The sequence below is a fragment of the Cryptomeria japonica genome, chromosome 6 (assembly GCF_030272615.1).
Source record: "Cryptomeria japonica chromosome 6, Sugi_1.0, whole genome shotgun sequence".
NCBI classification, from domain to species: domain Eukaryota; kingdom Viridiplantae; phylum Streptophyta; class Pinopsida; order Cupressales; family Cupressaceae; genus Cryptomeria; species Cryptomeria japonica.
In genome coordinates this window covers 414,512,927-414,525,987 of record NC_081410.1, presented here as the reverse complement: position 1 = coordinate 414,525,987, position 13,061 = coordinate 414,512,927, and the positions used below count along the sequence as shown (strand labels likewise).

Genomic DNA, 13,061 nt, shown 5'->3' with positions numbered 1-13,061 from the left:
GGGGTTAGAAGAATCTAGAAGGGGATTAGGATTGCAAGTGGGTTTGGTGGGTGAGGGAAAATAGGATTTTTATTAAAATAAAATTCATTTATTTCAATAAATAGGTGCAAGTTGCATTTTTAGGAGAATGCAAGTGGGGGAGATTCATTTAATTGATTGTGAATTTGGTTTAATGAATTAATTAAAATAAATTAAATAATTTATTTAATTAATAGAAGAATGTTTGAAGAAGAATTAATTAAATATTAATTTAATTAACTGATGGCTAGTCGGTTTTTAATCAAATAAATAGCAAATATTCATTTAATTAAAATGGATAGATTTATGTGACTAAAAAAAGAATTAGAAAAATATGTTTAAATTTGACCAAAAAAAAAAGGAAAGAAAAAGAAAGAAAGAAGGAGATTCTTACAAGATTGAAATGTTCTTCCAATTGACAATGAACTCTGGTATCTTACCCTCAAAGTTGTTGCTACATGCTCGACTGCAAGAGAAAAGAAGTGTGTATAGTCACATATATAGCTCAACTTTATGCTAATTTTCAAATGATTAAAGCAATAGTTAAGAGATGGAGACTTACAAATCATACAATTTCGTCAAATCAGAAAATCTCTTTGGTATCTTTCCACTAAATTGATTATTTGAGACATGCCTGCAAATAAATAGAAAATACCATTTGGACATGCTTGCAAACAAACAAAAACTATTAATGTTTTATGAATAAGTTGAGAATATATAATATATTGTCTCTTCATCTCTTTGGTAAGCAATATTTTTTGATAGACCTTCAAGTATTAACAATTGGCATGTTGTAATTACAAATTACAAACTAATTTATGTGTAGCATAGCACGTAGTTTGTGATATATTTATCTTGAAATATTCAATTAGTTGAGTAAGTCAATAAGTAAGCCATTTTTATCCAACCACTTCTATATTATGGGCATTATTTATTTTCAGATCAATTATATGGTTAGAGGAAATATTGAATTTTAAAATAAATGTGGTATTTTTTTTAGTGGTTGTTTAAATATTAATTTCTTTTCAATAGAATATGTTTTTTATTAGATAAATAGTAAAGGAGGTGTTGAATCCATAACAAAAATCTCCAAGGATTCAAGAAAATGGGCCACTAGCACATTAACAACACGTAAAAGTTCATAATGTATTAAAAAACAACATATAACAATTTAGAATCTTAATGCAAAATATAAACAAAGCTGAAATAGAACCCTAGAAATAAAGAAAAGAGTTGTTCCTAGTATTCAGTAAGGAAATTTTATAGGTCACCATATTTGGTGCTTGTACTAGCACTTAGAGCAATCCAATGATGCTTGAGCTCCATGTAATACAAGACACCCAACATAGTGGTGGACCTATGCATTAGTTTAGTGCTAAATTTAGATAATAATTTCATCTTTCCGTCCAAGTCATCTAGTTTGGTCATGAGTTTGGCAACCTTAGTAGCTATTTGGTCACACTTGGGGCAACCTTTCTAAGAAATTTCAAAAGTGGGAGCAAGATTAGTATCTTCAAAGTCGGATAGTGGGGCATTCATTTCTTCAAATAGACTACTACCCATTATTTCTAGGTTGCCATTCTTTTCCTATATCTCGTTATTTTTTCCTCATACTATGTAGAGTTAGTGGAAACCTTCATGTCCTAACAAATTTGATTGATGCATAGTCACTCCCCCACCAACATTTGTACTAGTAATCTTAGAAAATATATTCACTTTATCATCTCCCTCCCTAGCTTCCATTTTCTTTTAAATGATAAAATCCTCCCTCCTAGCTGACATATCTTCCTCCTCAACAAATTGAATTTTTTTGGCCCTCTTAGCTTTGGGTTTTGGGATTTCCTAGTATAAGTTCTCCTAACATTTGATGTTATGCTTTTCATATTCAACCCCTATATTTTGTTTGACAAAATTAGGGTCCCCCTCTTTTGTTGTTTTTCCCTTGTTCTTGTTTTGTCTCTCTCTTTGTTTGTTTTCCTTGTTTCTTTTTTTTTTCTTCAGAGTCTCAGACTTTGGGGAACCTAAGGTTTCCTTTGGTTATTTTGAACAACATACTTAGGGGTTTTCCCTTTCTTTTTTATATTCTCCAAAGTTTGTGACTTCGAGATCTTAGGGATCATAGGGTCATCGTTAGGCCCTATGATCCCTAGAACCTTGGTATCCCAAACTCCGGTTTCCTTTTTGCACTCTAGAGTTTCAAACTCCATAGCCCCGCATGTCACCATTAATGCAACCTAAAAGTGGAGGGTATTTAAACCTACATGAGTTTTTTCATTCTCATTGTGCATTTGAAGAGTTTTGCAAACCTGAAGCCCTTGTCTCCCTCTTGCAACTTGTTTGAGCAATTGCCTATGGATTGTGCATGCCTACCCCTACAGATTTCATGGATTGGAGTGTGTTTCTTTTCTTCTTATGTGTTTTAGGTTGGATTATTCACCCTCCCTCATCCATTTTCTATTATTCTTTTCTTTTGTTTTGATTTCTATATTTTTGCTTGGTTAGATTAGGTCTTAGTTTAGCAATAAGTTTATTCCCTCATCAAGCTTCAACATTAAGACCTTCAATTTGATCATTTGTGCCATTCATACCTTAATCCCTGCATTCTTAAATTAATTTGATTCAAATCTTGTGTTTCCCATATTTTTTACCTATGCCCTAGTTCCATACCTTCAAAACACTTAGTTGTAGAGTTTTCATTAATTGTCCCGACATATAGGAAACCAGACTCATTTGTACCCATGTCATAATCAACTAAGTGAAAAATATCCTTCACTCTAGAGTTGTGGACTCTAGATTCCTTGTCAGCCTTTGAGAATGCCACTGATGATGCCCTCAAGATTCCTAAATCCTAGAACCCTCACTTTTCTGTCAACTTTAAAATGGTCCACTTTAGAATTTCAGACTTCAAATTCCTAGGTAAACCTCAACCAAGTTGAACCTCAAGATCCCAATACTTCAGACCCCAAATTCTAGATTAGCATTGTTAAAATAGCTCACTTTGGAATTTTAGAATTTCAGGATCTTATCCGACCTTTGTTTAAATGACCAGTCAAAGACTGATTCCCCAAACCTTGAAACCCAAAGTCACTATGTAAAATGACCAACTCTTTGGAACTTTGGACTTTGAGGTACTAAAAGATCCTCTGCTAAGTTCGACTCTTTGTGTCCAAAATCTCAAAAATTAGAATCCAAAATCATCATGCGAAAACAAGACCACTTCAAGATTTTGGACTTTAGGGTTTGTTGAACACAATGTACCACTAAGAGCGGGGGTGAATCAATGGTTCCTAAAAAAATTTCTTTTTAAACTAAGCTTGGAATACTAGTTATCAACCTAAACACTAAACCAACAAACTGGTAAGATAAGAGAGGATATCAAAAAGAGGCAAACACACAAATGCATAACCCACAACACCAGATGTATGAGGAAAACCCAATATGGGAAAAACCTAGGTGAGAAATGCTACTGGAGTCTACTGCTCCAATCCAACCTCATAATGAAACAATCAGATTACAATAATTTAGGGCACCAACCTAAGGAGCACCAACCCCTACTGATTTAGAGCACCAAACCAAGGAGCACCAAGCTCCAACTTGGTGTTGTATGATGAAATAAAATATTGATACAGTGATAGCACCTGGTTGCAAATGAGTTTCGCAACACTTGATCAATGGATTTCTGCCAGTTAACAAACTCCCCTTCTTCATTGGTTCTTATACTATCGGTTATCAGATTACTCTCTGATCACTCACTGGTTACTCTCAGTCTTTCTTCTCTCTCTTAGTCTCACACTCCATAGTGTCACTCTTGGATGCCTTCTTAACCAATCACTCCTTACCGGTTTGCTTGACTATTAGAACTGCAACAGTTTGCCGATTACTCTGTCTCTACCGGTTAAGACCCTCTCACCGATTACCTGCTAACACATACTCTAACTCTCTAAGAAATAACTCTAAGGTAGATGATCTTTCTTCTTTCTTAGGCCCTCCTTCCTCTCACACCTCACATTCAACATCAACTCATTTTAGTCTCGAGTTGACATATTTGTCTTTTAGGGTTCTCGCCAAGGCAACATTCAAACGATGTTGTGTTAGGTTTTTCCTTCACCAACTCGATCCATATTAGATTCAATCCGATCTTTTGGAGTGATGATCTGCATGTCATCGATGATCACCACCAACACCTCACATTCCAATGTACATTTTCTATATCTAGATGTCTGCAACATGCTTTTATGTGTTTCTTTGTCAAACATCATTAATGGCTCAGTTGTTTCCTTCAGCAAGTGGGTACAAAGATCAAATCTTCTTGCAGGGTTGGTTCAATCATCCTGCCACCTTTTCTTCCTTGAGCCGCAACATTTTGCCATGCTCCCATGATTTTTGGGTTCTTCATAAAATTTGACCTGCTTGCTGACTGTTATGTTGATGAATACTTCAGCGACCTCTACGTGATCAGCACTTGGCTTCCACCTATCATCCTTGTTGACTTACACCTATTCTTGTTTTTCTATGTCGATTTGACATCCTTCACCGACCAAGTTTGAATACCAATATAACCATACTTCACCGGTTGTCCTTCATACTTGCTGACCTCTTCTTTGTCGGTAGATCAACTTGGCCTTCCATCAAATATGTTGATCCTTCTACTAAGTCCATTTACTAGCAGCATTAAACTTCTCTGTGTATACTGGTTTACATTCTTTAGTTCTTCTTTTGCTTGATTTCTTTGCCTTACCAGTGGTCCTACTTTACCGATTAATGATCCATTTCATATGTACTGGTAACATACTTGTCTGTCTTCTTACACACTCCATCCTTCATGCTGGTTGAATCAATGATAACATAATGCCAATAATACCAACAATCTCCCCCTTTGGAATTGATGTCAACTCACAACAAGAATTCACACTGGTATATTTCTCCCCCTTTTACACAATGACAAAGGGTCAGGGTACTTCATTCTCCCCTTTTTGCCACAATCTACTCAACCAGCAGCATAGAAAATTCAAATGTTATTGTACTATGAGTGTTGCCAAGTGGGAAAGTAGATACCTATAATCATGAAATTCTCTTGGGTATTCCTACAACAATTTCCTTCTTTTGCTCTTGATGTTGTCGGTACACCCATAAGTTCAAGCATGCTAGTTCTACATCATAAACACTTGATCTCCCCCTATGTCTAGCACATGGTTCAAGAGATAGGATATTCTACAAAGAACTCCCCCTGAACCATAGATCTCCTTCGAATCTTAAGTGCATGAGGCAGGTGACACAACTCCCAACTTGTGTCTTAAGTACTCAAAAGTGCTTACCGGTAATGGTTTGGTGAAGATGTTCTTAGGATAACCGGTGAAAAACTACAAAGAGGCTACAACCTTCTCAAGATAAATGAGGCTACAACCTTCTCAAGATAAATGAACAACAATCCAATAGAGTGAATTGCTAAAGATAGCATCTATCATGCCTGATTACACTCCCAGTTAAGCTCTATGTTGGAGGACTAAATCCTCTTTTGAATCCAATTCGATCCCCAATGATCGATCAAATCCTCTGCCTGAATGATTTACAATATTCGCACATTACATTCCTTGACCATGACCTTTTTCTTAACCATGATATCTTACACTAAGGCCTTAACCAATTAGGTCGACCACCTAAAGATATTACAATATAAATCCATATTACATTGATATGCCATGTTGGCTTAAGACCAAAACAACAATAATAAATCCAAAGATCATCTCGAAACATCCAATAACATGTAGAGTACATGCTAACATGATACCATTCCATAACCTAGATAGGTAATAGACCTATCCTGGGTCCACCACACCAAAGCAAGTTATTCAAGCAGTTGAAGCACGATCAATGCTTCAACATCCTAAAATCCATGTAGAAACTGCACCAACACCAATTATGTATCCTGTCAAGATTCCTCAGTGAGAGATCTATCAGTTAAACCTTAAATTAGTACTGGTAAGGGTTTACTAGAATGTATGACAGCATCCCATTACCATGTCAATACCAACTCACCAAAACATGATCCAGAAGCACATACCACATGTAACCAATCACATTCCATAGATCCAAACATGTCGGAAGTGTCCAACAGTTAGTCTCTTCTGTTGGTAACCAAAACATGTCTGTCGGTAACCAAAACCATATCAGCTAATGTTGACATCAATGACAAAACATCAATGCAACACATAATCAATTCATCCAATAATGCCAACAGATGTCTTTCCCTTGTTCTCCTATAGGAACATATTCCATCTTTAGTTCCTATCCTTCAACCTTCTCTATTAGAAAATGATACTTGATGGCTATATGCTTTTTCCTTGAAATCATTACTGGATTCTTTGAATGTTGATGGCACTTGAATTATCACATCGGATGGGAATAGAATCAAAGATATCCACCTATATGTCCTTGAGGGTTTTCTTCATCCAAAGCACCTTAGAGCAACATGTAGTAGCATCAATGTATTCTGCTTTAGTAGTTGATAGGGAGACTGAATCCTGCTTCTTGCTATGCCATGAGACCAACCGGTCACCTAGGAAGAATGCACCACCACTTGTGCTCTTCTGGTGGCATCAGTATATGCTTCCAAGATGAATTATCTTTGTTTAGGGTACCACAATCTATAATTGAGTGTCCCTTGTAGGTACCTAAAAATTCTTCTCACGACATTCATATGTGATTGCTTAGGTGCAACTTGAAATCTAGCCACCATGCACACTGCCTCCACTATATCCAGTCTAGAAGTAGTAAGATACAATAAGCTGATTATCATGGATCTATACAATGTCTAATCCACCACTATTGATTCATCATTCTTTCTTAATTTGCTTCAGGTCACCATGGTGGTACTCACCGGTTTGCAATCCTCCATTTGAAATTTCTTTAACATATCCTTTGCATATTTGGTTTGTGAGATAAATATTCCCTTATCTTGATATGATATCTGCAAACCAAGGAAGTATTTCAATTCTCAAAGCATTGACATCTCAAATTCTGACTGCATCTGATCAACAAATTCTTTGCAAAGGGTGTCCTTGTTGCCTCCAAAAATAATGTCATCTACATACACAACCATAATGATCATGTGATTTCCATCTTTCTTGATGTATAAATTGTTGTCAACACTCCCCTTTTTGAATCCTTGCTCCTTTAGATACTAATCTAGCCTTTAATACCATGCTCTATGAGCCTTCTTTAAACCATATAGGGCTTTCTTCAACCGACATAGAAAGGTCTCATCATAATATAACAGAAACCCTTCTAGTTGCTCCATGTACACTTATTCTTCGAAATTTCCATTGAGGAAGGTGAATTTTACATGCATTTGATATACCTTATAACCCTTGTAGGCTGAAAAAAGATAAAAACATTCTAATTGTTTCTAATCTAGCCACCGGTGCAAATTTTTCTTCAAAATCAATACCCTCTACTTGAGAGTAACCCTTTCACACAAGTCTAGCTTTATGCCTAACAATTTTACCTTCTTCATTCATCTTATTCTGGTAGACCCATTTGGTGCCAATGATGTTCTTGTCTTCCGGTCTAGGGACAAATTCCCAAGTCTTGTTCTCCCAATCTGTTGCAACTCTTCTTCCATGGCATCCATCAATTTCTAACTTTTGTTGGCCTCATTGAATGTTTTAGGTTCTACTTCAATCATAAGGTAGAAATTGACTTGTTCATCATTCTGAGAAAGTCTTCTCCTAGTCTGCACACCATCACTCTTATTACCTAAAATTTTCTGTTCCAGGTTGTTTATTTGAACATACCGGTTAGGGACCTCTTTGGATGCTTCTTCTGGCTCACTATCTGACTGAGCTTCTTCATCTTCATCACCAGAATCATCATATCAGTTCACTTGTGCTTGTCTTCCTTTATGCATATCCTCATCAACTCTTACATGCACACTCTCAATGACTCTTCTTAGTCTTTTGTTGTAGCATTTATAGGCCTTATTGTTAGTTGAGTAACCAAGGAAGATTCCTTCATCACTCCTGGAGTCAAATCTACCTAAACCATCCATATCTCTCTTATAAAACACTTGCTTCCAAATACCTTGAAGTACTTGATTGATGGTTTCCGGTCATACCACAACTCATAATATGTCATTTTGTTGTTTGTTCTTAGTTGAACCCGGTTCAATATATTCACAGCAGTATGAACTTATTCCTTCCAATACATGTCTAGTGATCTTGCCTCATTTAACATGGTTCTGACCATCTCCTTAAATGTCTTGTTCTTTTTTTCTACCACACCATTTTGTTGCGGTGTCCTGGGGGCTGAATATTGTCTTTTGATTCCATGTCTTTCACAGTAATCCTCAAAATCATTTGATGTGAACTCTCCACCCGGACTGATCTTAGACACTTGAACTTGCACCCACTATCCTTCTCTACCATCTTCCAAAAGATCTTGAATCTATCAAATGCTTGTGATTTACCTTGTAGGAAAGTGACCCATGTCATTCTTGAATAGTCATCAATGAAGAGCATAGAGTATCTTTCACCGGCAAGAGCTCTTGTCCTAGTTGGACCACACAGATTTGTATGTACAATTTTAAGTGATCTTGAGGTGTTGTGTTTTCTTGTCCTTAATCTCACCTTAGTCTTCTTTCCTTTCACACATTCATCACAAAATGTGCTCACTGGTTTGATAATTGGTGGTATATTTCTTACATCCCCTTTTTTCCTTACTACAACTAGATTATCAAAATTTATGTTGCCTAATCTTCTATACTAGAACCAGCTTTCATCCACTTGTCCCAACATGCATTGGGATTCAGAACATTCTTTTAGATTGTATACATTACCATTTTCCCTCTTGCCTTCGGCTACAGTTTGACCGGTACTCTCCTTCTTTATCTAGCAGTCGGTAGAATCAAAGGTGAATTTATAACCATTGTCACACATCTGACTTACACTCAATAAATTGTACTTCAGGCCTTCCACATAATACACATCATGTGCCTTTAGTTTTCCATCAATGTTTAGAGTACCTTTTCCCTTTATTTTGATGGGTGAGTTGTCTCCAAATCTCACCGAACCACCATTCCAATCTTCAAGCTTGATTAATATTTTTATCACCAGTCATGTGGTTGGAACAACCACTGTCTACAACACATAGATTTCTTCTTTCAGCATGTAGAGCAGTTTGCACTATCAGACTTGATTCTGCCTTGTCCTTTTCTTTCTCAACCCATACCAGTTTAGTTTCCATCTTGCTTTGATGATTCTCCTCTCTCGGTAGTGTGCATTCCTTTCTCGGTAAAGTCTCTTCCTTTGTAACTGAGTCCTGCAACTTTGTTCGGTCATTTTGTACTCAGTTGCTCATCCAACATCTTTGATGCTTCATAACTTTTCTTCAGTGTTTCTTTGGATTTCATCTCTATTTCAAGTTCATCGGTCAACCTTAATACTTCAAGTTTCAATGCTTGATTCTCATTATCTTTCAGATCTACTTCATGATGTGCATAACCCAATTGATCAGACAAATTTTGTTGAATTCCAGTTATCCTAGTGATTTCATCATTCTTTTCAGATACTAATGCTTCAAGTTGTTGTTTTCCTCTTTCAATATCTCCTAATTTATCCTTGTCTTTCCTCAATGCATCAAGATTTTCAATCATCTGTGTGCTGAAATGCTCATGTTCTCTTTTCATTGCTTTTAGCTGATTAGTTAGTGCTTTGTTCTTTTCCTTTAGATCTGCAATCATTTCTTCTATTTCTTCCAATATACTATTCTCAAATGATGTCTCAATTTGTTCCACCAGCTCTTGTGAGTCCTGCAAATCATCAGATAATCTTCTTCTATCTTTTAGTGATCTCTACATTTGTTTTTGCATGTCTAAAATCACTTGATTAGCATGATCCAATTCATTTTGAAGATTCATAATTCTCTGAGATTGTTTGTAGCCTTCCATTTATAAGATCTTTCTCTTTAGGCAGTTAAACCCTTTTCCAAGATTAAAGCTCTGATACCAATTGTTAGGTCTAATCAGGAAAGCTAATGTACTGAGAGGGGAGGGGTGAATCAGTACTTCAAAACTTTTCTTCAACAATAACTTTACTGTTAAGCATAAACTGAATATTGCTAAAACATAACATAAAACTAAAACATATAAATAGCATTCATACATGATTCACTCCATAACACATATATTTTGGTTATGTAGAAACTCCTTGTTAGAGAGAAAAAATGCAGTGGGGATGGCACCCACAACTTCACTACTGCAATAATAAAGGTTGCTCAGTTAGAGCTACATGTTTAGCTATTTCTGATAGCTTACCCTGTTAGGAGTATCAAGATTTTTAGATCTACCTTGCTAAAGGATTTTACAACACTTATACTAAATGATGCACTTGGTTAAAGGCTTTACAATTTATAGACCTTGTTAGAGTCTTTTACCCTGTTAAAGGTTTCTCTTACTACACAAAATAATACAATCAAATCTTTGCAAAATATCTACAACTTTACATCTGAAATGTTATAGCAGACTCTATGTGCTCAATATGAAATTACCTTGTTCATAGCATACCTCGATAACTCATAAATCAACTCGGTAAACCCTTCTGTTTACTCTATTCCTTGACTGTTCTCTGAAATCCTTCTCAGTGACCTTGAATAACTCTGTCAATTGTAACAGTCATAACATTTTGTGCTTTCTCATGATTTTTGCTTTTCAACTTATCTAACACATAAGTCTTATTCCTTCTCTTTGATCCTCAATTCATGCTATATAAATAGATCTCTTATGACGATGATCTGATCTTGCTTCGATCTTACCAACATGATTCATCGAATGAATAACCATAAAAATTATTTCATTGGATAGATGTCCTCGAAATCATACAAAATCTTAAGGTGCAATTTCTAATGTGATAACGGTTTCCTGTTCCTCAATCTTTGTAACATGTTTCCCCTATATGTCCAAGTTCAATGAATCTAGTAACATGCTTTACTCAGTTCATATTAACTCGGTATACCATCTTTGCTACTCAGTAGACATAGAACTTTACTCGATAGACAACTCAATGTATACTGAACTCTGTGACTTCTGTCTTTTGTAACCGACTACTTTAGTGCTTACCGACTGAGTATTTTGGTAGTATTAACCGACTAGAGTATATAGAATGACTTTGGACATAAAACTAATGACAAATTAGTAAATAGTAACAATCTCCCCTTTTGACATTAGTTTTGTATGTTTGACAAAACTCCTTTCAAAGTCATAACTCAAAAATCTATATACTTACAAAATTTGACTAAATTGATAGTATATATAATTGTCAATAAATAGTATACTCAGATATACTCCCCTTATCAATATATTGTACATAACTATGATTTTGCATGCTCTGTGTATGCTCTGGTCAGTGTTTACTGCTCCCTGTTCACTGCTCCCCCTATCAAATTCACCTGTGCACTCGGATACTCTAATCTGCTCGGTGTACTTCCTCTTGTATACACTATACATACACTATACTCCTTTTTGACAAACAACAAAACTAGTTACCATTCGGTGGGGGCAACTTGTCAAAATGGATTTATACTTTGTTCTAGCATCATTGAGAGCGATAGAGAGTGCATGCTTGACACTGTCCATTAAAGAATCCTGAGCTATAATGTCAGCTAACAATGAAATCAAACCATCTAAAGTGCTTCCCTCTTGTTGAGTGGATAAGGAGGTAGCCCGGTTGATCTATTCTTGGACGGAGGACAAGTGTGGAATGAATAAGGTTTGAAGAGTCATTACATCTATTCTTATTTTGTGTTCTTCATTCTGTAGTTCCAATTGTTGAGCCATGAGAGATTGTAACTTGGTATAAAAATTCTGAATAGAATTGGGCTCAGTGGTCAACTTATTTGAGAGATCGGCAATCTCTTTTTCAATAGCATTGGTTTTATTCTTGACATCTTTAATGAATAAAGAAAATGTACAGAGCTTTTGAAATAAATAAAGAATATGTTTGAGTTGAGGGGACAACTCAGCAATGAGTCCTACTAGCTTAACTTTACCTAGAGCAATGGCTTTTTGTACCTCTTCAATCATTTTGGCTGTGAGCTCTTTGTCCTTCAATTTGCTTAGGTATTCAGATGTGTCTACTCCAAATGCTTCTAATTTAGTGAGGAGTTCACCAGTTGCACATGGATGGTTGCATCTTTTGTCATGGTAGCTTTAGGTAGCATTTATGTTAATAGTTCTTTCACCTTTTGAAGTCCTTTGTTTTTCTTCTATATAGCCATTTGTTTCTCTTGTTCTGCTTTGGCTTTGCATAGTTCACTGAATTCAATAAGTGCTTTCCCTTTTAGTTTGGATATGTCTACATTTGGCAACAAAATCAGTTTTGACAAATCTACTTTGAAACTATGCTTCTTCATTTTCTTCTCTTTAGACGATGAGTCTTTCACCAGTTGAACCAATACAATGGCTTGGGAGGCTTGTTCACCCTCGGTAGGTTGCTCCATAAACACTTTTGTCAGTTTCCTTAGCCTCTATTGTACTCTGTGGTGTGTCTTTGCTTGGGGTCTCAGTTGCAACAATTTCGATGCTTGTTGGTGCTTGAGAAGTTTGTTTCCCAGTGGCCTGAGAAGTAGCTTCTCCTTTGGTAGACTGTTGACCCTCTGTGCCTTGTTCAGTGTCCTGAGGTGTCTCGATTGAAACATGTGGAGTCACCGAAGGGTAGGCCTTGACTTGTTCCAAAACTAATTCACTTGATACCAGTTTGGCATAGACATTCCCTTCTATCATCTCTATTTCTTATGCCTCGGTGTCCATGATATTCTCATCAAGTTGTATAGTTGATACAGGATCTTTCTTGGTGATATCAACTATTTCAACTTCACTTTGAGTCCCTTCAGTCTAAATTTTGAAAATATTTTCCCACTTTTCTGTTGTTTCCTTCTCCACTTCAAGATAAAGGCCATTCATCAGTTTCAAGGCTCTTTGTTTGACTAGGAATTTTGCCTGGTGGGTTTTTAGATGTTTACTTATCTCATCCACCGACATGTCTGGAAAGAGA

At 36.1% G+C, this 13,061-nt stretch overlaps 1 long non-coding RNA gene across 2 annotated transcripts in view; it reads right to left on the bottom strand.

Moving 5' to 3' along the window:
- LOC131039139 (uncharacterized) overlaps positions 1–687 on the bottom strand; it is a 63,915-nt gene extending 63,228 nt beyond the window's left edge. For both annotated transcript variants that reach the window (XR_009104607.2, XR_009104606.1), the window contains exons 1-2: positions 581–687; positions 413–484 (exon numbers count right to left, since the gene is read on the bottom strand). This is a non-coding gene — a long non-coding RNA (uncharacterized LOC131039139). The remainder of the gene's footprint in view (positions 1–412; positions 485–580) is intronic.
- Positions 688–13,061: the final 12,374 nt, after the last annotated feature.